Source organism: Hordeum vulgare, chromosome 1H (assembly GCF_904849725.1).
Source record: "Hordeum vulgare subsp. vulgare chromosome 1H, MorexV3_pseudomolecules_assembly, whole genome shotgun sequence".
Lineage (NCBI taxonomy): Eukaryota > Viridiplantae > Streptophyta > Magnoliopsida > Poales > Poaceae > Hordeum > Hordeum vulgare.
Window position 1 is genome coordinate 390,397,878 of NC_058518.1, and position 26,666 is coordinate 390,424,543.

Consider the following 26,666-nt stretch of genomic DNA (forward strand, 5'->3'; position numbering starts at 1 on the left):
GTCGAATTGGCTTCCCCTGCGAAAGTCGCGGAGGTCAACTCCAAAAATCTCGAAAGGATTAATTGGGACATCCTCTCATTGTTAGACGAGACACTCAGCCAGATCCATTCGCTGCAAATCTCACTTATCCAAAGTCCGACTTGTTCGAAGTTCGGCTCTGAGGTGGATTATAAGGACTTTTACCACCCACACACCACCCACTTGATCGCCACTGTTGAAGATCTAACCGACGCATTGGACTATGCCTCCGAAGAGCTCGAGGACATGGACGATCAGGCCTACTACCCCACCCCCATAAACACCGGGCGGTGGACTGCAACATCTACCTACGATGTTTACATGGTAGACACGCCTCATGACACAGGTGATGTCACACCCAAGTAAAACGACGATAAGCCCGTAGAAGAGCCCTCAAAACGTCGAAAGCCGCGTAAGCCTGCGAAGACAAATAAGGGAAGGGGTTCCACACAAGCCATAGGGGAGAACACGACCCTAGAAAGGCACAGCAACCCCGAAGCTCCCGAGCAGCAACCAGAGGAGCCGGCCAATGCCGATCACGACGACCTTAACAACTGGATGACTAAGACGATTACCTCCCTCCAGTCGACGACCTAGACAGCCTTGAAGCCAAAGAATTCGTAATCCTCAAAGACCCTGAAGGCCAGGAGCAATTCCGGTAGCGGCTTATAGCCACCGCTCAAAGCTTAAAAGCAAAGCAACGACAACTACATGACGAACATGACACCATTAATAACAGGTGGACCAAAATCCTAGCGTTCGAAGAAGGATACGACACGGAGTGGCCGGACTAGAAGAAAACATACCCGCGTGGACACCTGCTCCCATAGTTCGATGGTGAGGCCCCAGAGCACGTGTCCCCGTGATGCACCGACTATGACCAGCCTGACCGCCCACCACGAGGGCGCGACGGAATGACCGGAGACAATGAGTATAGACCCAAACCTTCATGCAGAAAAGGCACAGAGAATATGCAGCCCGTGGACAGACCTGACCCGCAATATGTGAGGTCCAGTCGCAACAGGTCCATCTACGGATCCAGGAGGTACTCTCCCACTCGATGGGATGGCGAACTACCTCGGGTCGCTTACAAAAATAGAGGCCGGGATACCTACCGGGCTCAACCTGGAGCTGATCTCCGATACATCATAGCCCGGATTAGAGGTGCAGCTCACCCATTGTGTTTCATCGATGAGTTCGTGAAGCACCAGTTTCCACAAGGATTTAAACCCGTAAACATTAAACAATATGATGGGACAACAGACACTGCCATATGGATAGAAGATTTCCTTCTCCACATCCATATGGCCAGAGGAGATGATCTCCATGCCATAAAATACTTGCCGCTAAAACTCAAAGGACCGACACGGCATTGAAAACAGCCTACCTGAAGACTCCATTGGAAGCTGGGAAGACCTCGAGGAGGCTTTCCTATATAACTTTCAGGGAACGTATGTTTGGCCACTGGATTCACCCGACCTAAGAAACATCGTTCAAAAGGTGGGAGAATCGGCCACAGAATTCTGGAACTAGTTCCTCACCAAGAAGAATCAAATTGTAGACTGTCCGGATGCCGAAGCAATAGCTTCTTTTCAGCACAACATCCGAGAAGAATGGCTTGACAAACAGCTTAGCCACGACAGGCCGAGAACAATGTCCGCCCTTACTTTCCTCATGACCCCCTTTTGCGCGGGTGAAGACAATTGGCTAGCACGATGCAACCATAATGTGGATGACCCTGGAACCTCTGAAGTTTGGGACGGAAACGGCAAGGCAAGAAAAATCAAGAATAAACGCCGCCACCGTAATGTGTTGGAAATATGCCCTAGAGGCAATAATAAATTAGTTATTATTATATTTATTTGTTCATGATAATCATTTATTATCCATGCTATAATTGTATTGAATGAAAACATAGATACATGTGTGGATACATATACAAAACAATGTCCCTAGCAAGCCTCTAGCTGGCTAGCCAGTTGATCAAGGATAGTCAAGTTTTTTTGGCTATGTACAAGTGTTGGCACTTGATAAGTGGATCACATCATTAGGAGAATCATGTGATGGACTAGACCCAAACTATGAACATAGCATATTGATCGTGTCATTTTATTGCTATTGTTTTCTGCGTGTCAAGTATTTATTCCTATAACCATGAGATCATATAACTCACTGGCACCGGAGGAATACCTTGTGTGTATCAAACATCGCAACGTAACTGGGTGACTATAAAGGTACTCTACAGGTATCTCCGAAGGTCTCCGTTGAGTTAGTATGGATTAAGACTGGGATTTGTCACTCCGAGTGACGGAGAGGTATCTCGGGGCCCACTCGGTAATACAACATCACACACAAGCCTTGCAAGCAATGTGACTAAGTGTAAGTCACGGGATATTGTAATACAGAACAAGTAAAGAGACTTGCTGGTAACAAGATTGAAATAGGTATGCGGATACCAACGATCGAATCTCGGGCAAGTAACCGAAGGACAAAGGGAATGACATACGGGATTATATGAACCCTTGTCACTAAGGTTCAACCGATAAGATCTTCGGAGAATATGCAGGATCCAATATGGGCATCCAGATCCCACTATTGGATATTGACCGAGGAGTGTCTCGGGTCATGTCTACATAGTTCTCGAACCCGCAGGGTCTGCACACTTAAGGTTCGATGATGTTTTAGTATAGTTGAGTTATATGTGTAGTTACCGAATGTTGTTCGGAGTCCTGGATGAGATCACAGACATCACGAGGGTTTCCGGAATGGTCCGGAGAGGAATACTGATATATAGGATGATTTCATTTGGTCACCGAAAAGTTTCGCGCATTACCGGAAGTGTACCGGGAGTGACGAATGGGTTCCGGGTGTTTACCGGGAGGGGCCCACCCACCCGGGAATGAGCCCAAGGCCCTAGGGTGGCGCACCAAGTCCTTAGTGGGCTGGTGTAGTCAGCCCATGAAGTCTATGGCGCCACAAGCAAAAATACCAAATGAAAGAAGAAGAAAAAAGAGGGAGGTGGGAAGGAAGGGGTGGACTCCTTCCCCACCAAGCCGAATTGGGGTTGGAGTCCAACTCCTCCCCCTTGGCCGGCGCACCCTTGAGGGCCTTGAGCCCCAAGGCTTGCCCCTACCCTCCTCCTATATATAGTAGTGGTTTAGGGCTTTTTGAGACACAACTTTGCCACGTGCAACTCAAACCTATACCACGTAGTTTTACCTCTAGATCGGATTTCTGCGGAGCTCGGGCGGAGCCCTGCAGGAGTAGATCATCACCACCACCGGAGCACCGTCATGATGCCGGAGAACTCATCTACTTCTCCGTCTTGCTTGCTGGATCAAGAAGGCCGAGATCATCGTCAAGCTGTACGTGTGCTGATCACGGAGGTGCCGACCGTTCGGCGCTAGATCGGAACGGATCGTGGGACGGATCGCGGTACGGTTTGTGCTTGCAGAGAGGTAGATCATCACCACCACCGGAGCGCCATCACACTGCCAGAGAACTCATCTACTTCTCCGTCTTGCTTGCCGGATCAATAATGTCGAGATCATCGTCGAGCTGTACATGTGCTGAACGCGGAGGTGTCGTCCGTTCGACGCTAGATCGGAACGGATCATGTGACGGATCGCGGGACGGTTCGAGGGACATGAAGACATTCCACTACATCAACCGTGTTTCTTAGGTACGTAGATCCAAATCTCCTCTCGTAGATGGACATCACCATGATAGGTCTTCGTGTGCGTAGGAATTTTTTTGTTTCCCATGCAATGTTCCCCAACATAATGGTGACGCCGACGACACAACAGTAAATACTAGATTCCGCAGTACAAAGCGTGGACAGCGGAAGAAACCCTTCAAAGGGAACAGGGATGGACCAACATCATGGGATAAAATCATGGAACGGCCATGCCAGATTCATGGCACCCAAGACAAACCCGCCACCCGCACCAACCGTAATTGTTGGGTGTTAAAACAGGCTGGCAAGCTAGCCACTAATGAATAAACAGGGGGCCATGATGTGAAGACGACGAGGAGTCCCGTGGCCCAAACAATGGAGGCCAAAAGCAGTTCCCTCGTGAGGTCAAAACTGTCAACATGATCTTTGTCACCCATATACCCAAAAAGGAGAGGAAACGGGCCCTTTGGGAGGTATACGCCGTAGAGCCCCTAGCACCAAAATACAATCCATGTTCGGCTTGCCCGGTCACCTTCGACCACAGGGATCATCCGACTAGTATCCGTCATGGAGGGTCAGCCACCCTGGTCCTCAACCCCATCGTTGATGGTTTCCACCTCACTCGAGTCCTCATGGATGGAGGAAGTAGCCTTAATCTGATTTATTCAGATATGGTGAAAAAAGATGGGCATAGACCCATTACGAATCAAACCGAACCGCACTACCTTTAAAGGAGTGATTCTAGGCATCAAAGACCGCTGCTCGGGTACAATAACACTGGAATGTTTGTTCAGTTTGCCCGACAACTTCCGTAGCGAGGACTTGGTCTTCGACATCGTCCCCCTCCGTAGCGGTTACGACGCCCTGCTCGGTCGCACAACTCTCGCCCGCTTCAACACTATACCCCACTAAGCCCACATGAAGCACAAAATGCCCGAACCCAAGGGAGTCATCACTGTTAATGGCAATACACAGTGTTCTCTCCGGATTGAGGAGCATACGTCCGCACTGGCAGCTGAGTGCCAACATGACAACAAAACTTCAAGCCATAGGCCAGCAATAAAGGCGCGGAGGGAAGGCAAGCGAGCCGGAGCTCAATCAGACCAAACGGATACTTCTTTGGCTCAGAGTACATAGGGATACGGCTTCCACGGCATGCCCCAAACACCTTCAAGGTATGTCCCTTGTAAACACAGTTTCATCCTTGAAATTCCATGGGCAGCCGAGGGAGCAACCCGATAGGGATTATGTGATCGGGTCAACCGAGATATGATCCAACACACCCCTACGGACCAAAGATAGGGTACCATGAAGAACCCCAGGCGTCAAGCTGCTCCGTTTCATCAGCAGCTTCTCAAGACCCTCTACTCAAGGTCCACATGCTGATGGCAACTTGTTATAAAGGATAGTACCTCCATCCCTAGCAAGGGTAATAGATATAGTACGACCGAAAAAAGGGCGGACGTCAAGTTGCCCATGGAAGGTCGCTCGGAAAAGTTGCTTTAAAAACTTGTATCGATAGTTACGTGTAAGAGTTGCCTTGGTGCTACAAGTTACATAAATTTATCGCACACATTATTACTTTTGTATACACATATTTCATGCTTATCGACATTGACAGGTCAAAATTACTTTTTACACACACTAATGTGCTATCGATCATAGACCGGGGGCTTGGATGGTAACACCACCCCGATTACTATGCCGTCACTGCTTCTTAAGTGTCCAGTCTCTCGGGTCTTGCGTTATATGCATCGGTTATGAATTATGTCTTAGGTCTACAGTTGGGTTGCCCTGTGATGACCCACAAGTATAGGGGATCAATCGTAGTCCTTTCGATAAGTAAGAGTGTTGAACCCAACGAGGACCAGAAGGATCTAACAAGTGGTTTTCAGCAAGGAAATATCTGCAAGCACTGAAATTATCGGTAACAAGTGATTGTGTGGTGAGATGATTCGTAGCAAGCAACAAGTAACAAAAGTAGCAACGATGCAGTAAAGTGGCCCAATCCCTTTTGTAGCAAGGGACAAGCCTGGACAAAGTCTTATAGGAGAAAAAACGCCCCCGAGGACACACGGGAATTTCTGTCATGCTAGTTTCATCATGTTCATATGATTCACGTTCGTTACTTTGATAGTTTGATATGTGGGTGGACCGGCGCTTGGGTACTGCCCTTACTTGGACAAGCATCCCACTTATGATTAACCCCTATCACAAGCATCTTCAACTACGAAAGAAAAATTAAGACAAAGTCTAACCATAGCATTAAACTAGTGGATCCAAATCAGCCCCTTACGAAGCAACGCATAAACTAGGGTTTAAGCTTCTGTCACTCTAGCAACCCATCATCTACTTACTACTTCCCAATGCCTTCCTCTAGGCCCAAAATAATGGTGAAGTGTTATGTAGTCGACGTTCACATAACACCACTAGAGGGAAAACAACATACAACATATCAAATTACCGAACGAATACCAAATTCACATGACTACTATTAGCATGACTTATCCCATGTCCTCAGGAACAAAAGTAACTACTCACAAAGCATAATGATATTCATGACCAGAGAGGTAATGAGTAGCATCAAGGATCTGAACATAAACTCTTCCACCAAGTAATCCAACTAGCATCAACTACAAAGAGTAATCAACACTACTAGCAACCTTACAAGTACCAATCGTAGTCGCGAGACAGAGATTGGTTACAAGTGATGAACTATGGTTTGGAGATGAGATGGTGCTGATGAAGATGTTGATGGTGATGAGTCCCCTCCGATGAGAGGAGTGTTGGTGATGACGATGGCGATGATTTCCCCCTCCGGGAGGGAAGTTTCCCCGGCAGGATCGTCCTGCCGGAGCTCTAGATTGGTTCTGCTCAAGTTCCGCCTCGTGGCGGTAGCGAAACCATGAAAAAGCTCATCCTTGATTTTTTTTCCTGGACGAAACCCTTCATATAGCAGAAGAGGGGGGCCAGTGGGCCAGCAGGTTGCCCACAAGCCCTCATGTCGCGGCCTGGGGGGGGGGGGTGGTCGCGCCGTGCAGGCTTGTGGCCAACCCCTGGCGCCCCTCTGGCACTTCTTCGGCCCAGTATTTTTTATAAATCCAGAAAAAAATCCTCGTTGATTTTTACGGCGTTTGGAGTTGTGCAAAATAGGTATCTCAACTTTGCTCCACTTTCAGGCCAGAATTCCAGTTGCCTCCATTCTCCCTCTTCATGTAAACCTTGCAAAATAAGAGAGAAAAGGCATAAGTATTGTACCGTGAAGTGAAATAACAGCCCAAGAAGCGATAAATATCAACATGAAAACATGATGCAAAATGGAGGTATCACCCTGCTCCTGTGCTTACCTCCTTACGTTCCGCTAGTTCGGCTAAAGGGTAAAGGGAGAACCACTGCAATTGTATTGCCGGCTAGTCGGGCTAAAATTACCTAAGTGGAGAAAGCCGAAAACTGACTGTCATAATAAGTGAGAATGGTCTACAACCCGAGCTAAAAAACAAAAGGCCGTTGGAGGCTATTCCATGTTACACGGAGGGTTTACGCCTTTGTGGACCCTATGGCAGCTATTTCGAAATTCGGCTTACCCGACTACCACTAACAAACATGGGGGCTTAGGATCAACCCCCTAATTTATACTCCTAAGGCTAAGTGAAAGTGATAAAACCGCATGTCTAATTGCCTTGTTTGTGTTGAACACTACCACCTTCGGGCACCGACTCATCAGTTAAGGGCAATAGTACGGATTTTGAAACACCCCAAGTAGTATCTACCCGGGGGCTGAAGCCGACGACTCGTAACTTTCAGATTAAATCGACCAAATGATAGGAGTCAAAATAATACACAAAACACAAATAATAAACATTACAAATATAAGTTGTTCGGAGGCACATGACAGTACAATTACTCAAAGAGTACATCTTTCGAGCACTGGGCTTCTATAACTCGAGCACCCTCCGTCGCAGAGGGAAAATATAGCCCAGGGTGTCTGTGCTCCTTCCCAGCTGGTGGAGGTGCGATGGCCATCGTGAGGGGCTTCATCCCCGAATAGTGCACCACGGTCCTTGCAAAGTCCATCTGAGCTCCTTCTATGCAGATAGAACGCTTCAGGACCTCAATCTGGGGCACGACATCAACCAACTTCTGCACTAAGCCGAAGTAACTGCTCAGCAAAGGCTCGATAGGCCATAGCTAGATACAGAGATCCTTCATGGCTGGCTCTGCCATCCTATGCAGCTCCATGAGCTGTTTAATTTGATAACTCAGACTAGGGTTGGGCTCGGGAGTCTGAAATTGAGCCCAGAAGAGGTTCCGCTCAACATCCCCGTCATGGGACGAGTAGTGCTTGGTTGCTTCCGCCACACTCCTTGCGAGGTCCGTGAAGGCGCTTGAGGAATGCCACATCTGCATAAGAAATGCATACTGTTTCCACCAAAGGCACATTGCAATAAGTATGTGTTACGAGTTGCCATCTGCTTGGCCTGGCACACTTCTTCTCAAAGAACCTCTCTTCCACCCACTCTGATATGAGCTCGGCGGACAGCTTGGAGAGCTCAGTCGTTTGCTCCCAAAACTTCTGCTCCAAAGCCTCACATTTAGAGCTGGCTTCATGCAGCTCCTCTTGAACCTCTGCCACCTTGGCCTCATGCTTGCTGCTTTCAACCTTGATGGAGCTCAGCTGGGCAGCTGCGTGTTCGGCCGCCACCTTGTTAGTAGCGGCCTCCTTCTTGGTCTCCTCTAGTTCAACCTTGAGTTTCTCGAACTCTCTCTCCGGGGCTGCTGACCAATTCCATATCACGGGGTCAGATATTAAAACTCAGGACAGTCCTTCTTTACTTAAGGGCAGTATTTTTTTTAAAAGCACAACTTGAAGACTTACCTTGTTTTTCATCAACCCGGACATTCACATGACTCAGCTCATCGTTAGAAACCTTCAGTTTCTGGTTCAGCTTAGCTATCTCCAGAGCGTTGGCATCAACAGCGGAGGATGAAGCATGCATGGCATCAACTTCCTGTTAATGACTCTAAGTCATTGGCAGGCTAGACACTTTGATAGGATTTACTTTGGTAGGTTGGTATAATCTCAGAATCATTTTTGTGCCTAGGAGTTGATGTGGAACCATGGATACGCTTGTCAAACTTACCCGTGGCTCGGGGTCTGTTATACCCATAAAGGCATATAAAATATTGCAAAGGAAATTTAAAACATTACACAACTTACCTTAAAACCCGTCAGCAAGCCGTTGAAGGCTTCGTTTAGTCCGATGTTAATAGATTGAATACTTTTTAAGACCGCACCCATAAGGGTGCGATGTTCTTTGGCAATAGAGGAGTCGGTTAAGGCATCCTCCATTATGGCCGGCCATCCAGCCATAGCTTGTTCTGCTGTGGGCGGCGCTGGGGGTGGCACTGAAGAAACCGGAGCATCAGGTCCCCCGAAAGCTTTCTTCGGGCAAATCTCGGAGGGAATTTGGTTCCTTTCTTCACTTGCGGAGAAGGAACCAGCCCCCTGGGTCCCAATGATCGAGGTATGGACCTCGTCCAAAATATCCTGGTCTTCGGTGACTGGTGTATCAACACCAGCAGGGACCTCTCGGTCCTCGGAGGCCGGTGTATAGACTTCGGCCAGGACCTCCCGATCCTTGGTATTTGATGTATCCGCCTCGTCCATCGCAACCTCGGTAGTGGTCGGCGGGGCCTCATGGGACATCACGTCGACCATCTCATCCGAGGCCCGGGGAGGGGTATTGTGGGATGCGTTCCCACTCTCCGCCATCTCGCCGGGCAGCGATCCCTCCTCCGACGCCTGATCTATCGGAAGATCTCGGACCGGGCTGTGATAGGAAACAACTCAATTCTCATTATTGATAACGATTCAATATAACTTTGTTAATTTAAGAAGTGGATTCTGTACCTCTGGGCCGGGGGCTTGATCCTAGGGGTTCGGCGAGGGATCGCCCCGAAAGCTCCCTCATCATCGGAGTACGAGCTAGCATCGAGAAGGGCAACCTTGCTCTTGCAAGGTTCCTTCGGAGCCTGAGGAGGTAGTCCCTCCTCAGCCCCCTCCGGCGCCTCCCTCTTCCTCGCCTGAAGAGAATCTCTCTCTTCCTCCTCATATGCATCCTCCCCCTCGTGGGTGGAGGAGGCATGGGTGTCCCCGAACTTGGTATCTGATGAACCCTCGAACGGAGACCCCCGCGGGTCTCCTTCTTCTTACGGGCACCACAAACGGCGCCTCTACCAGCATCAGATCCAGCACATGAGTCTGTGGTTCCTCGGGCAGGGGAGTTGGGCCGTCTATTTTCTCGGCCAGTTCCAGCCAATACTGCAAAGAAGGAGGGATAGTAAGACCTTCAATAAAACAAGGACTTTGAGTGAGTATAAGAGCTTGGTCGTACCTCCAGGGGGGGTATTGTCGTCCAAGTCGGTGTCTTCATCCTCGGCCGACCACTCCTGCTGCGGTTTGAGCAGTATCCTCCACAAGTTTTCATGGGTGGCACGGTAGAACTCGAGCACCATCCAGGGCTCGTCGGGCTTGTGAGAGCACATCGGGTGGCCCCGGTGTTGGCAAGGAAGGATGTGGCGATGGAGCGTTACCTCGACTACGTCGGTCAGGTGGATGTTGGACGCATCCATCTGCTTTATGTGTTTTTGCGACAACTTCACATCTAAAGACGAGCCCAGTACAGTCCTTTTCTTCTCGGGGTTGTGTGATGTAGAACCGGGGCACCGGACCTGAACTTGGCAGGCATCGCCCAATTTTCTTCTCGGGGTTGTGTGATGTAGAACCACTCCTTCTGCCAGCCCTTGATGGTGTCGATCAGTGTGCCCTCCAGCCATGGCATGTGACAAATCTTGCTTATCATAGCCCCACCAGAGTCGGCATGGTGGCTGCTGATCGACTTTGGATTGACATTGAAAACTTTGAACCAAAGACCGAAGTGTGGATGAATCCACAGGAAGGCCTCGCAAATGGTGATGAAGTTGGAGATGTGCATAATGGAATTCAGGGGAAGGTCATGGAAGTCTAACCCATAATACAACATTAGACCCCTGACGAAAGGGTGAAGCGGGAAGCCCGGTCCGAGGAGGAAGTGGGGGACGAACACCACCCACTCCTCGAGCCTTGGCATCGGTACCACCTAGTCCTTTTCCCGTGCTTGGTGGGTGATGTCAGCCGCAATATAGCCACAACGCTTCAACTCCTGGATTTCCCCTTCGGAGACATACGAGATCTCCCATTTGCCCCGAGAGCCAGAGCCCACTATTGTAGAGCTCGGAATGGAGGCGACTGGAAAAGGTGGGAGACGGAATGGATGTGGGCGTTCGAGCTTGGAAGGAGAAGGAGCAAGGGTTTGGAATGCTTGTGATGGCATTTCCATGTTTTCCCCTTTCAAGGGAGGTCACGGAGCCAAGGGTTTCACTTAATGCGCCACTAGCTCTGCCACTTCCCGAAACGACCGCACCATTGAAATGTGCGTAGGTTGGCCCAGGTTATTAATTTGAATCCCCTTAAATGCGGGACACAATCGCTTTTGTTGATATAACGTGCTCCGAGGAAAGTGGCCTCGAGCCATGGTTCGAGTTTTTCTCATTATTTGTTATCACGACTTTTTGTCAAAAGAATTGTCAGATGGATGACTATTCATCTCTCGGCCTTTAAAAGCCTTTTGATTTAATGACGTTCGTTTTTGAGAATATGACGTCGTTGGAGCGACTAAACCGATACCAGCTGAATATGGGGGGGAACTCGTCATGCAAGCCAATTTTTCTATGTGTCTGGCTGCCGAAGACCATACACATCGGTGTTGAAGGCCAGTTCGGGGGCTAATGAGGGAGTTCCGGATTAAGGGGTCCTCCGGCGGTCGGGTTGTCCCTTATGGGCCAATCATATGGGCCACGTCATCGAAGACCAGATTATCTAACAACTTCATAATCAAGAAGGAAAGCTCCGAAGACTAGGCATGCACTCCAAGGCAGGAGGACCAGTTCGGCCCATCTACCCCCGATTAAAGTCGATAACATGTAACCCTAGGGGCCCTAGTGTCTATATAAACCAGAGATTCTTATGCGTAGAGGCAGGTTATCTCATCTAGGGTTTAGCTCGTATGATCTCGAGGTAGATCAACTCCGTAACCATCGTTTACCATCAATATAATCAAGCAGATCGTAGGGTTTTACCTCCTCAAGAGGGCCCGAACCTGGGTAAACATCATCTCCCCTCTTTCCTGCAACCCATAGATCTAAGGTTCATAGTTCGGGACCTGCTACGTCAACAAAAGTACTTCCCCGGCAATGGTGCCAGAGATCCTTCTGTGGTCTCTTGAGCTTGCGTTGGTTTTTCCCTTGAAGAGGAAAGGGTGATGCAGCACAGGAGCAGTAAGTATTTCCCTCAGTTTGAGAACCAAGGTATCAATCCAGTAGGAGAATCTCGTCAAGTCCAGAGTACCTGCGCAAACACAAAAGAGCTTGCACCCAACGCTATAAAGGGATTGTCAATCCCTTCAAGATTGTTCGCAAAGTGAGATCTGAAGGCGGAAAGTGCAACGAAGTAAAAAGTGTAAGGCTGAAAATATGGTGTGGAGTAGACCCTGGGGGCCATAGTGTTCACTAGAGGCTTCTCTCTAAATAGTAAGTATTACGATGGGTGAACAAATTACTGTCGAGCAATTGATAGAACCTCGCAAAGTCATGACGATATCTAAGGCAATGATCATACATATAGGCATCACGTACGAGACAAGTAGACCGATACTTTCTGCATCTACTACTATTACTCCACACATCGACCGCTATCCAGCATGCATCTAGTGTATTGAGTTAATGACGAATAGAGTAACGCCTTAAGCAAGATGACATGATGTAGAGGGATAATCTCAAACCAATGATGAAAACCCCATCTTTTTACCCTTGATGGCAACAACACGATACGTGCCTCGCTACCCCTTCTATCACCGGGTGAGGTCACCGCACAGTATGAACCCAAAACCAAGCACTTCTCCCATTGCAAGAATCATAGATCTAGTTGGCCAGAAAAAACTCACAACTCGAAGAGAATTACAAGGATATGAAATCATGCATAAGAGAGATCAGAAGAAACTCAAATAAGATTCATAGATAATCTGATCATAAATCCACAATTCATCGGATCTCGACAAACACACCGCAAAAGAAGATTACATCGGATAGATCTCCATGAAGATCATGTAGAACTTTGTATTGAAGATCCAAGAGAGAGAAGAAGCCATCTAGTTACTAGCTATGGACCCGTAGGTCTATGGTGAACTACTCACGCATCATCGAAGAGGTCATGGTGTTGATGAAGAAGCCCTCCGTATCCGAATCCCCCCTCCGGCAGGGCACCAGAACATGCCCCAGATGGGATCTTGCGGAGACACAAGCTTGCGGCGGCAGAAAAGTACTTCCGATGATCTCCTCAATTTTTGTGGAATTTTTGGGGATATATAGCCGCAAAACCTAGGGCAAAGGAGGTCCAGGGGGCCCACAAGACTGAGGGCCGCGGCCTCCCCCTGGCCACGGGGTGGGGGCTTGTGGGGCCCCTAGGGACCCCCTGCCTTGGATCTCAAGTCTCCTGATCTTCTTCCGTTATGAAAAAAATCTTTTCCGGGATTTTATTCCGTTTGGACTTTGTTTAAAATTCTCCTCTGAAAGGGGTAAAAAACATGGAAAAACAGGAACTGGCACTTGGCACTGAGTTAATAAGTTAGTCCCAAAAAATATATAAAAGGCATGCAAAACATCCAAAGTTTGACAAGATAATAGCATGAAACCATCAAAAATTATAGATACGTTGGAGACGTATCAAGCATCCCCAAGCTTAACTCCTGCTCGTCCTCGAGTAGGGAAGTGATAAAGAATGAATTTTTGATGTGGAAAACTACCTAGCATAGTTGTCCTTTGCAACTTCTTTCACGTGACAAGAATGTTCAGATCCGTAAGATTCGAAACAATAGTTTGCTATCGACATGAAAACGATAATACTTCAAGCAAACTAGCAAAGTAATCATGAAGTTTCAAAATAACAAGGCCAAGGAAAGTTATCCCTACAAAATCATATAGTTTGGCTATGCTCCATCATCCTCACACAACTAATGTAAATCATGCACAACCCCAATATTGGCCAAGTAATTGTTTTCGCACTCTTACTTTCTCAAACTTTTTATAACTATCACGCAATACATGAGCGTGAGCTATGGATATAACACTATAGGTGGAATAGAGTGTGGTTGTGGTTGTGAGACAAAAAGGAGGAGATGGTCACATTGACTCGGCGTATCAAAAGGCTATGGAGATGCCCATTAATAGATATCAATGTGAATGAGTAGGGATTTCCATACAATGGATGCACTAGAGCTATAAGTATGTGAAAGCTCAAAAGGAAAACTACTGGGTGTGCATCCAACTTGCTTGCTCACGAAGACCTAGGGAAATTTCGAGGAAGCCCATCATTGGAATATACAAGCCAAGTTATATAATGAAAATTCCCACTAGCATATGGTAGTGACAAAGAAATAAGCTCTCAATCATGAAGAACATGGTGCTATTATGAAGCACAAGTGTGGAAAAAGATAGTAGCATTGTCCCTTCTCTCTTTTTCTCTTTTTTTCATTTGGGCTCTTAAGCCTCTTTTGTTCTCTTTTTTTATATTTGTTTTATTTTTGGGCTCTTTGGCCTCTTTTTTTATTTCCTCACATGGGACAATGCTCTAATAATGATGATCATCACACTTTTTCACAGCTCAAAGCTCAAAATGATGATGACTCTACAGGAAATGCCTCCGGCAGTGTACCGGGATGTGCAACGATCTAGCTTGGCATATGACGTTGAAACATCTCGCTAGGTATCTTACGATCATGGAATGGCAATATGAGAGTGACAACACAAGTCACGAGACGGAACGGTGGGAGTTGCATGGCAATATATCTCGGAATGGCTATGAAAATGCCATAGTAGGTAGGTATGGTGGCTGTTTTGAGGAAGGCATATGGTGGGTTTGTGCACCAGCAAGAATTGCACGGCACTAGAGAGGCTAGCAATGGTGGAAGGGGAAAGTGCATATATACCATGGACTCACATTAGTCATGAAGAACTCACATACTTGTTGCGAAAGTTTTTATTAGTAATCGAAACAAAGTGCTAAACGCATACTCCTAGGGGAAGGGTTGGTAGGTGTTAACCATCGCGCGATCCCGACCTCAACAGAAAGGATGACAATCAATAGATCAATTATGCTCCGACTTCCTAACATAGCGGTTCACCATACGTGCATGCTACGGGAATCACTAACTTCAACACAAGTATTTCTAGATTCACAACACCCTACTAACATAGCTCTTAATATTACCAAATCCACGTCTCAAAACTAATTGAGAGGAATCAAGACTTCTCTTTCTACTCAGTGCACATGAGGATGGAGGTTTTTGCATCCTCTTTGGGTACCTATCACATTTGGGACTACTTTCATAGTATAAGCCAACTACCAAGTCATGCACCGCCGTGCTCTAAAAGATATAAGTGAAGCACATAGAGCAAAAGTATCTAGCTCAAAAGATATAAGTGAAGCACTATGAGCATTCTAGCAAAAATCATGATGAGTGCATGTCTCTCTCTCTCAAAAAGGTGTGAAGCAAGGATGATTGTGACATAACAAAAGGAAAATACTCCTATGATGCAAGACACTCCAAGCAAAACAAATATCATGTGGTGTATAAAAATATAGCTCCAAGTAATGTTACCGATGGATTGAAGACGAAAGAGGGGATGCCTTGCCGGGGCATCCCAAAGCTTAGGATTTTTGGTGTCCTTGAATTTGGCTTGGGATGCCTTGGGAATCCCCAAGCTTCAGCTCTTTCCACTCCTTATCTCTTTGTCCATGAGAACATCACCCAAAACTTGAAAACTTCACAACACAAAACTTAAACACAAACTCGTGATAACATTAGCACAAGAAAACAAAATACCACTTGTTTTGTTACTGTAGAAAACTTGAATTCTATCTATCTTGGTGTTGGGCTACTGTATTCTCACTTTTTCATTGCTAGTACCCCCCGATACTAACCATAGTTTCATCAAAACAAGCAACCAACTCAACAAAAACAGAATGTGTCAAAAATAGACCAGTCTATAGAAATCTGTATACTTCATATACTTCTGGTACCTCAAAAAATCTGAAAAATTACAATGGCCTGGGCAAAAGGCATATAAACCAGAAGCAAAACGAATCAAATCAAAATCTCTTTCTGAATAAAAATGAAAAATCATCTCGCGAGCGAAAAGTTTCTGTCTTTTTCCAGCAGGATCAAACAACCATTACCAAGACTAGTCATAAAGGTTTTGCTTGGCTCAAACACAAAAAGAAACACAAAAAACACAATCACAACAGAATTGTGATGGTGTGGATGCAACAAAACACAAAGAAAAAGATAAATTCATTGGGTTGCCTCCCAACAAGCGCTATTGTTTAACGCCCTTAGCTAGGCATAAAAGCGATAGAATCACGTATCGTCATCTTTGGTGCTCAAACCATAAGTGGCCCTCATCATGGATTCATAAGGCAATCTTATTTTCTTTCTAGGAAAGTGTTCCATGCCCTTCCTTAAAGGAAATTTAAATCTAATATTCCCTTCCTTCACATCAATGATAGCACCGATAGTCCTTAGGAAAGGTCTACCAAGAATAATAGGGCATGCAGGATTGCAATCAATGTCAAGCACAATGAAATCCACGGGTACATAGTTCCTATTTGCAATAATAAGAACATCATTAATCCTTCGCATGGGTTTCTTGACAGTAGAATCAGCAAGATGCAAATTTAGAGAGCACTCTTCAATCTCATTAAAACCTAGAACATCACATAAAGACTTGGAATAGCGGAAACACTAGCACCCAAATCACACAAAGCATTGCATTCCTAGTTTTTGATTTTGATTTTGATGGTAGGTTCCCACTCATCATGAAGCTTTCTAGGGATAGAGACTTCCAATTCAAGTTTCTCTTCAAGAGATTTCATCATAGCTTCGACGATATGATCGGTAAATGCCTTGTTTTGGCTATAAGCATGTGGAGAGTTTAACATGGATTGCATCAAAGAAATGCATTCAATCGAGGAGCAACTATCATAATTGAATTCCTTGAAATCCACGGTAGTAATTTCATTACTACTCAAAGTTTTAACATCTTCTACTCCACTTTCAATGCTTTTAGCATCAAGATAGATGGACTCCAAATCATTGGGGAATTTTTCAACCAAAGTGGATTCATATCCAGCCCCATAATCATTAGGTTTGACACAAGAAAACAAAGATTCAATGGGTGTCACACCAAGCACTTTAAGATCTTCGTGATTCTCATCACGAGAACACACATTTTTAAGCCATTCATGTCTAGCACAAATTTGGGCGGTTCTTTCTTGGCTCTCAATCATGTAAACATGCATAGATTTCAAAGATTCATCCATGTTGATTTTGGGAGGAGCACATCTAACTTTCAAAGCATCAACATCACTAGACATGCCATCAACGCTCTTAGCCAAATCGTCAATTTTGAGTAGCTTTTCCTCTATGGACGCATTGAAAATCTTTTGAGAGTTGATGAACTCTTTGATATTACTCTCCAGATCAGAGGGTAATCTATTGTAATTTCCATGAGTATTGTTGTAGGAGTTGCCAAAGTTATTAGAGGAGTTACTAGGAAAAGGCCTAGGAACATAGTTTCCTCTAAAAGCATTATTGTTGCCAAAGTTATTCCTACCAACAAAATTAACGTCCAAGCTAGCGTTGCCACTCTCAATTAAAGAAGACAAGGGCATATCATTAGGATCCAAAGGAGCACTTCTACTAGCAACCAAATTCATTAACTCGTCCATCTTAGCACTCAACGAGTTAATTTCTTATATAGCATGTACCTTCTTACTAGTAGGTGACCTTTCACTGTGCCACTAAGAGTAGTTCGTCATGATATTGTCTAGGAGCTTTGTGGACCCCCCTAACATGATTTCCATGAACGTTCCACCTGAGGCGGAGTCCAACATATTTCTAGAAGCGAAATTGAATCCAGCCTAAAAGATTTGTATAATCATCCAAAGACTCAAGCCATGAGCGAGACAATTTCTAATCATTAATTTCATTCTCTCCCAAGATTGTGCAACATGTTCATGATCAAGTTGCTTGAAATTCATGATATCGTTACGGAGAGAGATAATCTTAGCCGGCGGAAAATACTTGGATATATAAGCATCTTTGCACTTATCCCAAGAATCGATACTATTTTTGGGCAAAGAAGAAAACCAAGTTTTTGCGCGATCTCGCAACGAAAAAGGAAAAGCTTCAATTTAATCACGTAATTATCCACATCTTTCTTATTTTTCATATCACAAAGCTCAATGAACGTATTGAGATGGGATGCGGCATCTTCTCTAGGAAGGCCGGAGAATTGCTCTTTCATAACAAGATTCAGCAAAGCGGCATTGATTTCGTATGACTCTGCACTAGTGGCGGGAGCAATCGGAGTACTAATAAAATCATTATTGTTAGTATTCGAGAAGTCACAAAGTTTGGTGTTTTGGTTCATGGTGACTTCGGCAAGCAAGCAAGCACACGAGCGAACAAAGAGGAAGCGAGAAAAAGGGCGAACGAAAAGGTAAACGAAGAAGGCAAATTGTGAAGTGGGGGAGAGGAAAACGAGAGGCAACTGGAAACAAAGTAAATGCAAGAGATGAGTTTGTGACATCTACTTGGATGAGTTCTTGACTTGATCCTCCCCAGCAACGGTGCCAGAATTCCTTCTGCTACGTCAACAAAAGTACTTCCCTGGCAATGGTGCCAGAGATCCTTCTGTCGTCTCTTGAGCTTGCGTTTGTTTTTCCCTTGAAGAGGAAAGGGTGATGCAACACAAGAGCAGTAAGTATTTCCCTCAGTTTGAGAACCAAGGTATCAATCCAGTAGGAGAATCTCGTCAAGTCCAGAGTACCTGCGCAAACACAAAAGAGCTTGCACCCAACGCTATAAAGGGGTTGTCAATCCCTTCAAGATTGTTCGCAAAGTGAGATCTGAAGGCGGAAAGTGCAACGAAGTAAAAAGTGTAAGGCTGAAAATATGGTGTGGAGTAGACCCCGGGGGCCATAGTATTCACTAGAGGCTTCTCTCAAAATAGCAAGTATTACGGTGGGTGAACAAATTAGTGTCGAGCAATTGATAGAACCGCGCAAAGTCATGACGATATCTAAGGCAATGATCATACATATAGGCATCACGTCCGAGACAAGTAGACCGATACTTTCTGCATCTACTACTATTAGTCCACACATCGACCGCTATCCAAGATGCATGTAGTGTATTGAGTTAATGACGAATAGAGTAACGCCTTCATCAAGATGACATGATGTAGAGGGATAATCTCAAACCAATGATGAAATCCCCATCTTTTTACCCTTGATGGCAACAACACGATACGTGCCTCGCTACCCCTTCTGTCACTTGGTGAGGTCACCGCACAGTATGAACCCAAAACCAAGCACTTCTCCCATTGCAAGAATCATAGATCTAGTTGGCCAGAAAAAACCCACAACTCGAAGAGAATTACAAGGATATGAAATCATGCATAAGAGAGATCAAAAGAAACTCAAATAAGATTCATAGATAATCTGATCATAAACCCACAATTCATTGGATCTCGACAAACACACCACAAAAGAAGATTACATCGGATAGATCTCCATGAAGATCATGGAGAACTTTGTATTGAAGATCCAAGAGAGAGAAGAAGCCATCTAGTTACTAGCTATGGACCCGTAGGTCTATGGTGAATTACTCACGCATCATCGGAGAGGTCACGGTGTTGATGAAGAAGCTCTCCGTATCCGAATCCCCCCTCCGGCAGGGCACCTAAACGTGCCCCAGATGGGATCTTGCGGAGACAGAAGCTTGCGGCGGTGGAAAAGTACTTTCGATGATCTCCTGTTTTTTTGTGGAATTTTTGGGGATATATAGGCGCAAAACCTAGCGCAAAGGAGGTCCAGGGGGCCCACAAGCCTGAGGGTCGCGGCCTCCCCCCTGGCCGCGGGGTGGGGGCTTGTGGGGCCCCTGGGGACCCCCTGCCTTGGCTCTCAAGTCTCCCGATATTCTTCCGTTACTGAAAAAATCTTTTCGGGGATTTTATTCTGTTTGGACTCCGTTTCAAATTCTCCTCTGAAAGGGGTCAAAAACAAGGAAAAAACAGGAACTGGCACTTGGCACTAAGTTAATAAGTTAGTCTCAAAAAAAATATAAAAGGCATGCAAAACATCCAAAGTTTGACAAGATAATAGCATGAAACCATCAAAAATTATAGATACGTTGGAGATGTATCAGGACCCCCTACCCGAGATCTGCCGGTTTTGACGCCGACACACGCCACTGCCAAACACAGACTTGAACACATCACCCACAAGAGAAGTTCTCCTCGCCTTGATCTCCATGGCCCTCGACCCTCGGCCTCGTCGGACGACCAATGCCTTGAGCCGCTCCACCTGCTGCCGATGCGCAAACCGCTGCCGACCGCTGACCTATCCTTCCTGCCATCATCGCTGCATGCTTTTGCCCGGCAAGCCTTCGCTGCTGCTTGCTCATCGCCGCCTACCAGAGTAGGAGCTTCGCCTCCCTGCTTGCTTATCACCGCCTTCCTTCTTCCTTGTTTCTCCCAACTTGCTCGCTTCGGCCTCGATCATCTATGATGTGCGTGCATGGCCCAGCCAACCAGCCACGCCCGACCTCCCTCGACCCACGTTGCATATCCCTTGGCCCCGCTGGTGTCGCCTCCCAGTGAGGCTTCACCTTCGTGCCGCTTGTGCCCTGCAAGGCCGCCCAGTGCATCCCTCCTCCTCCTCCTGCATGTCACCCAATACGCTAGGGAGATCGCGCCCGAACTACCGTCATTCTGGACCCAAGAAGACCGAATGTACCACTACCGTAGACAAAGACCGTCAAGTGAACAACTACTTCCACTACGTGACAAGTATAACTACTTCCACAATGACATTGTGAAATGCTACCACACCGAACTTGATCCACCCAAATGCATGCTTTGAAGGTACACCTTCGAGACGATCACCCATGGACAAATGCATGTTTTGCATGAGATGTCCGTGTTTGCACCATGTCCGAATTGAATACTTGCACATTTCTCAATTGCCATGCCACGACGAACACCCGGTAACTGGGATCACTCCCCGTCTCTCTTGCATTTTCCGCACACCCAAACTCGTTCTTTTGCACTCACATGTCAATGATTTGTCGGATACGAGAATGTTGTTGTGGCATCATTTTCGTTTTTGCCACCATGACACCCATTTCTTTCCGTCATGGCGACAAATGCCCATATCATATAATATGTTCTTAATTTCTTAAATTTGCATATAATTTGGCGAGTCATCCTTATGCATGTTAAAAAAAATTTAAATGTTGTTTGCATTATTTGCATATAAATGCCATGTTAATACTGTTTGTCTCATATCTAAATAACCGTAGCTTCGAATTAAATGAACTATATATGTAACTTGATTAGAAAATGTGTAGAATAATATGGTGCACTTTATTTTCCTGTTTAACAAATATAAAATATGTTTAGGCAAAATAGGACCAAATTCATAATATGCATATGAGGTCGTTTCAGAAATTCTTTATGTTGTTTTTGGCCTCATTTAAAATGCCTAGATAATGTAGTTTAATTTTGCTTCCCCTCTTGCCATGTTTAACAACATTTAAACTTGTCATGTAAATAAAAGAGAGTGAACTAAATGATTCAAACATGGAGTTTCGTGAATATGCAATGAGTTGCATATTGAGCTTAACTTAATTTGTAGTATTTGGTTGTTACATTGTGCCATGCCATGCCTATTTAAACCCAATATGCATCATACTTTATTGTGTATCATGTCATGAATATGTTGCGGTCTTTACCATGTCATTTGTTTGTTACCAGATTTGCTTCCCCTCGCTAGAATTCCAAAAGTGGTTCGAGGTGTGAGGATTCGTTCTCCTATACCCGTTCATCTACTTCATGGATTCGACCACCTTCCAAGAGGGATTGCAGGAAAGATGACCATTACCTTGGATACCACTACTATTATTGCTATGCTAGTTGTCTCGTTTCTATCGCTATGTCTCATTAGCTACTACTCGTTTGTCAAGCCTCTCAAAATGTCTTGATAAGCCTAATATGTCTCCATCGTATCTACTTTTCTGAACGCTTTTGCTCTTGTTTTGGACTCCAATTTGCATGATTTGAATGAAACTAACCCACACTGACGTACCATGGTGTTGTTTTTGTGCAGAAATAAAAGTTCTCGGAATGGAACAAAAAAAATTGGAGATTTTTTATGGAATAAATGAAAAATATTGGAACCAAGACCCATGAGAGGGGAGGCCCCACGCGACTACTAGACACCAGCTCGCACCAGTCCCCCTCGCACGGCCTGGTGTCTAGTGGGGCCCACGGGGCTCCGCTGACCCTTATTCCAGCGTTATAAAATCCTATTTTTGCAGAGAAAAATAAGAGAGGAAGTTTCATCGCATTTCATGATACGGAGCTGCCACCACCTCCTGTTCTTCACAGGGAGGCCTAATCTGGAGTCCATTTGGGGCTTCGGGGAGGGGAATCTTTAGTCTTCGTCATCACCAACCCTCCTTCATCGTCAATTTCATGATGTTCTCCATCGGGAGTGAGTAATCCCTTCGTAGGCTTGCTGGTTGGTGAAGAGATATATGAGATTCATCATGTAATCGAGTTACTTTTTTAGGGCTTGATCCCTAGTATCCACTATGTTTGGAGATTGTTGTTGCTATGACTTTGCTATGCTTAATGCTTGTCACTAGGGCCCGAGTGCCATGATTTAAGATCTTAATCATTTATGTTTTCAACATTATATTTTTTTTGTCTGATCTTGCAAGTTATATGCACCTACTACGTGTTAGGATCCGCATACCCCAAAGTAACAATAATTGGGATTCTTTCCGGTGATTACCGTAGTATGAGGAGGTCATGTGTTCACTATGTGTTAATGCTTTGTTCCGGTTCTCCATTAAAAGGAGGCCTTAATATCCCTTAGTTCCCTTATGGACCCCGCTGTCATGGGAGGGTAGTACAAAAGATGTCATGCCAGTTCTTTTCCATAAGCACAAATGAGTATTTGCGTAATACATGCCTACATTATATCGATGAACGAGAGTTAGTTCTGTGTCGCCTATGTTATGATTGATATATGATGAATATTATCCAACAATATCACCTATCCAGTGCCTACGAGTTTTCCACATATTGTGCTTGCTAAGCTAATACTATTGCTATAGCTGTTACAACTGCCATCATTGTTACCATTACTACTGCTACTGTTACCACTACTATGAAAACTATCATATTACTATGCTACTGATCACTGTGATGTAGATACTATATCTCCAAGTGTGGTTGAATTGTCAACTCAGCCGCTAATACCTACGAATATTCTTTGGCTCCCCTTGTGTCGAATCTATAAATTTGGGTTGAATACTCTACCCTCAAAAACTATTGCGATCACATATACTTGTGGGTTATCAAGAACATTTTCTGGCGCCCTTGCCGGGGAGCGTAGCTATTTTTGCTGAGTCACTTGGGATATATATTTATTGATCACTATGAATAATCTGAAAGATACAAGAACCATGATCATTCCCTCTAAGACGAGGGGAGGTAAGGAACTGACATCTAGCTCTGCACTTGATTCACCCTTTGTTTTGAATAGACTTGCAACACCACCACCACATGCTATTAATGCTGATATGTCGCAAGTTATTGATGATGCTACCTCTGCTATGAATGATGCTTCTGATGATGCTAGTATCTTGCTTGATGATACTGTGCCACTAGGTGAATTTCTTGATAAAAACTTTCTCGAGCTAGAGAAATTGAGCATGCTGAAACTGATGATACTATTGAAACTGATGAAGTCTTTGCAACTAAAAATATTGAAATACCCTTTAGACATGACTATCCTAGAACTGAAATGCATGAAATACCTGAAGGTTATGTTATGGATGAATAAATAGCTGGAGACTTTCTTCCTTGTAAGGATAGAGAAGATCTTAAGAAACTACTATGCAAGTTGAAAGAAAAATCCTTGAATGCTATAATGAAATATGATCCAAAGTTTGCTACTTCACCTATCTTTGTTACCGATAAGGATTATGAATTCTCCGTTGACCCAGAGATAATTACTTTGGTTGAATCTGATCCTTTTCATGGCTATGAAAATGAAACTATCGTGGCACATCTCACTAGGCTAAATGATATAGCCACCCTATTTACTCATGATGGGAAAATTCGCTAGTACTATATTCTCAAATTATTTCTGTTCTCATTAAAGGGTGATGCTAACATTTGGTAAAATCCTCTTGCTCCTGGTTGTGTGCGTAGTCCCCAGAATATGATTTATTACTTCTCTAAAAATTATTTTCGTGCTCATGAGAAACAAGTTGCCTTACACAAAATATTTAACTTTGTGCAAATTGAAGAAGAGAGTCTCCCACAAGCTTGGGGGAGGCTTCTCCAATTACTTAATGATTTGCATGATCATCCTCTTAATAAAAATGAAATACTTGATATATTTTGTAATGGACTAACCGATGCTTCTAGGGACCACCTAGATAGTTGTGTTGGTTGTGTTTTCAGTGAACGAATTATCGAAAAAGCTGAGGAATTATTTACAAATATATTGAATAATTATGATGAATGGACACTTCCTGAACCACCGCCTAAACCTACTCCAAATAAGAGGTGTATCTTATTCGTTAGTCCTGAAACTATGCAAGAGGGAAAGAAATGTATGAATGAAAAATGCATTAAAGCTGAAGATGTTAAGAATTTACCACCTATCGAAGAACTCCATGGTATCTAAACACCACCACAGGTGGTGGAGGTAAATAATCTTCTAAAGTTTGATGAAGGTAACATTCCTTATAATAAACATCCTAGTCAATGCTTATATGAGTTTGATAATTATATTATAAAGGAAGATCATTTCAACTCCTATGCTATGAAACAATTGAAACAAAACTCTGATATGATTGCTCGCTTAAGTGACTTGTTATTTAGAATCACCAATCCTGTAAGAGGTGTAGGTAAACATGCTTCTATGGTTCAAACCCAATTAGAACAAGTTTCTAAATCTCAAAGTGAGCTACTTCATGAAATGAATAATCATGTGAATGATCATGCTGTTAGAGTAATGACTAGAGGAGGAACAATGACTCAAGATCCACTACATCCAGAAGGTCATTCTAAAAGAATTGAACAAGATTCACAAAGAATTAATGTTGATGCACCTAGTCCTTATAGGAAGAAAAAGAAAAAGAAAAATAATAAGACCTTTATTACTTCTAGTGTACGTGAATTAGAGAATCCTTTTGATAATTCTAATGATATCTCTGTCTCTCATGATGAAACTCAATATGGTAGTGAGCATGCACCTAGTGATAATGAAAATGATAATGATGATGCTCATGTACATTCTCAACCTGCCAATGATAAAGAACCAGATAATGATGTTGAGATAGAGCCTGTTGATCTCGATAACCCACAACCTAAGAATAAACGTTGTGATAAAGGAGATTTTTGTTGCTAGAAAACATGGTAAAGAAAGAGAACCATGGGTTCAAAAACCCATGCCTTATCCACCTAAACCAACTAAGAAGAAAGATGATGAAGAATTTGAACATTTTTCCGAAATGCTTAGGCCAGTCTTTTTGTGTACTCGTTTAACTGATCTTTTAAAGATGGCTCCTTATGCTAAGTACATGAAAGACATCATCGCTAATAAAAGAAAATACCTGAAGCTAAAATCTCTACCATGCTTGGTAATTATTCTTTTAAGAATGGAGTACCTAAAAACTCGGAGATCCAGGAACACCAACTATACGATGTTCCATCAAAAGTAACTATGTGAAAACTGCTTTATGTGATCTAGGAGCTCATGTTAGTGTTATGCCTTTCTGATTATACAAAAGACTTGACTTGAATAAACTCACACCTACTAAAATTTCATTGCAAATGGCTAACAAATCAACTTCCATGCCTATTGGTATTTGTGAGGATGTACCCGTTGTTGTTGCAAATGTTACTATCTTGACAGACTTTGTTATACTTTATATGCCCGACGATGACAACATGTCAACTATCCTTGGTAGACCTTTCTTAAATACTGCACGGGCTGTTATTGATTGCAACAAAAGCAATGTCACTTTTCATGTTAATGGTAAAGAACATATGGTGCATTTTTCGAGGAAACAATTTCAAACGAATGGTGTTAATGTTATTGAAAAATCTCCGACTACCACCAATGGAAGTTTTCAACTACCTCTACCTACTGCTAAAAACAAATATTAGACACTTATTGTTGGGGATATGCACATCCCCGTTGAGGTAACTTCGTGTTTTATGAAAATTCTTCGGATTCATTCAAATTGGAAGTGGTTGTTAATAAAACTTGATCAACCTTGTTAATGAATCATTTTCTAGAAGCATGAGGTCGATGAATTCAGTAGGCACAACTCTCTGTACCCATTTTACTTTTCCTATTATTTTTATTTAAATGCAATAAATGTCTTGATTATCCTGCTTTCTGATTTGTCCATGCAATAAAAAGTTCCCAAAAATAAAAGTTCTCCAAATGACCTGAAATTTTCAAATGATTTTTTTCTGAACATTTGAGAATATCTTGCACTGAAAACACCATAGTGGTGTCTCCGAGGTGCCCACTAGGCACCAGGGCACGCTACCCCCACCAGGCGCACCCAGATGGTTAGTGTCCCCCTCAGGGGTCCCCTCACTTATTCCTTCAACTCACTTCGTCACTTACCTCCAGAAAAAGAATCTTTGTAGCTCTCTCTCGTGTTCTTGCTCTCAAATCCGCGGATTTTGATCTCTTTGCTCAAAAATCCGTTTGTGA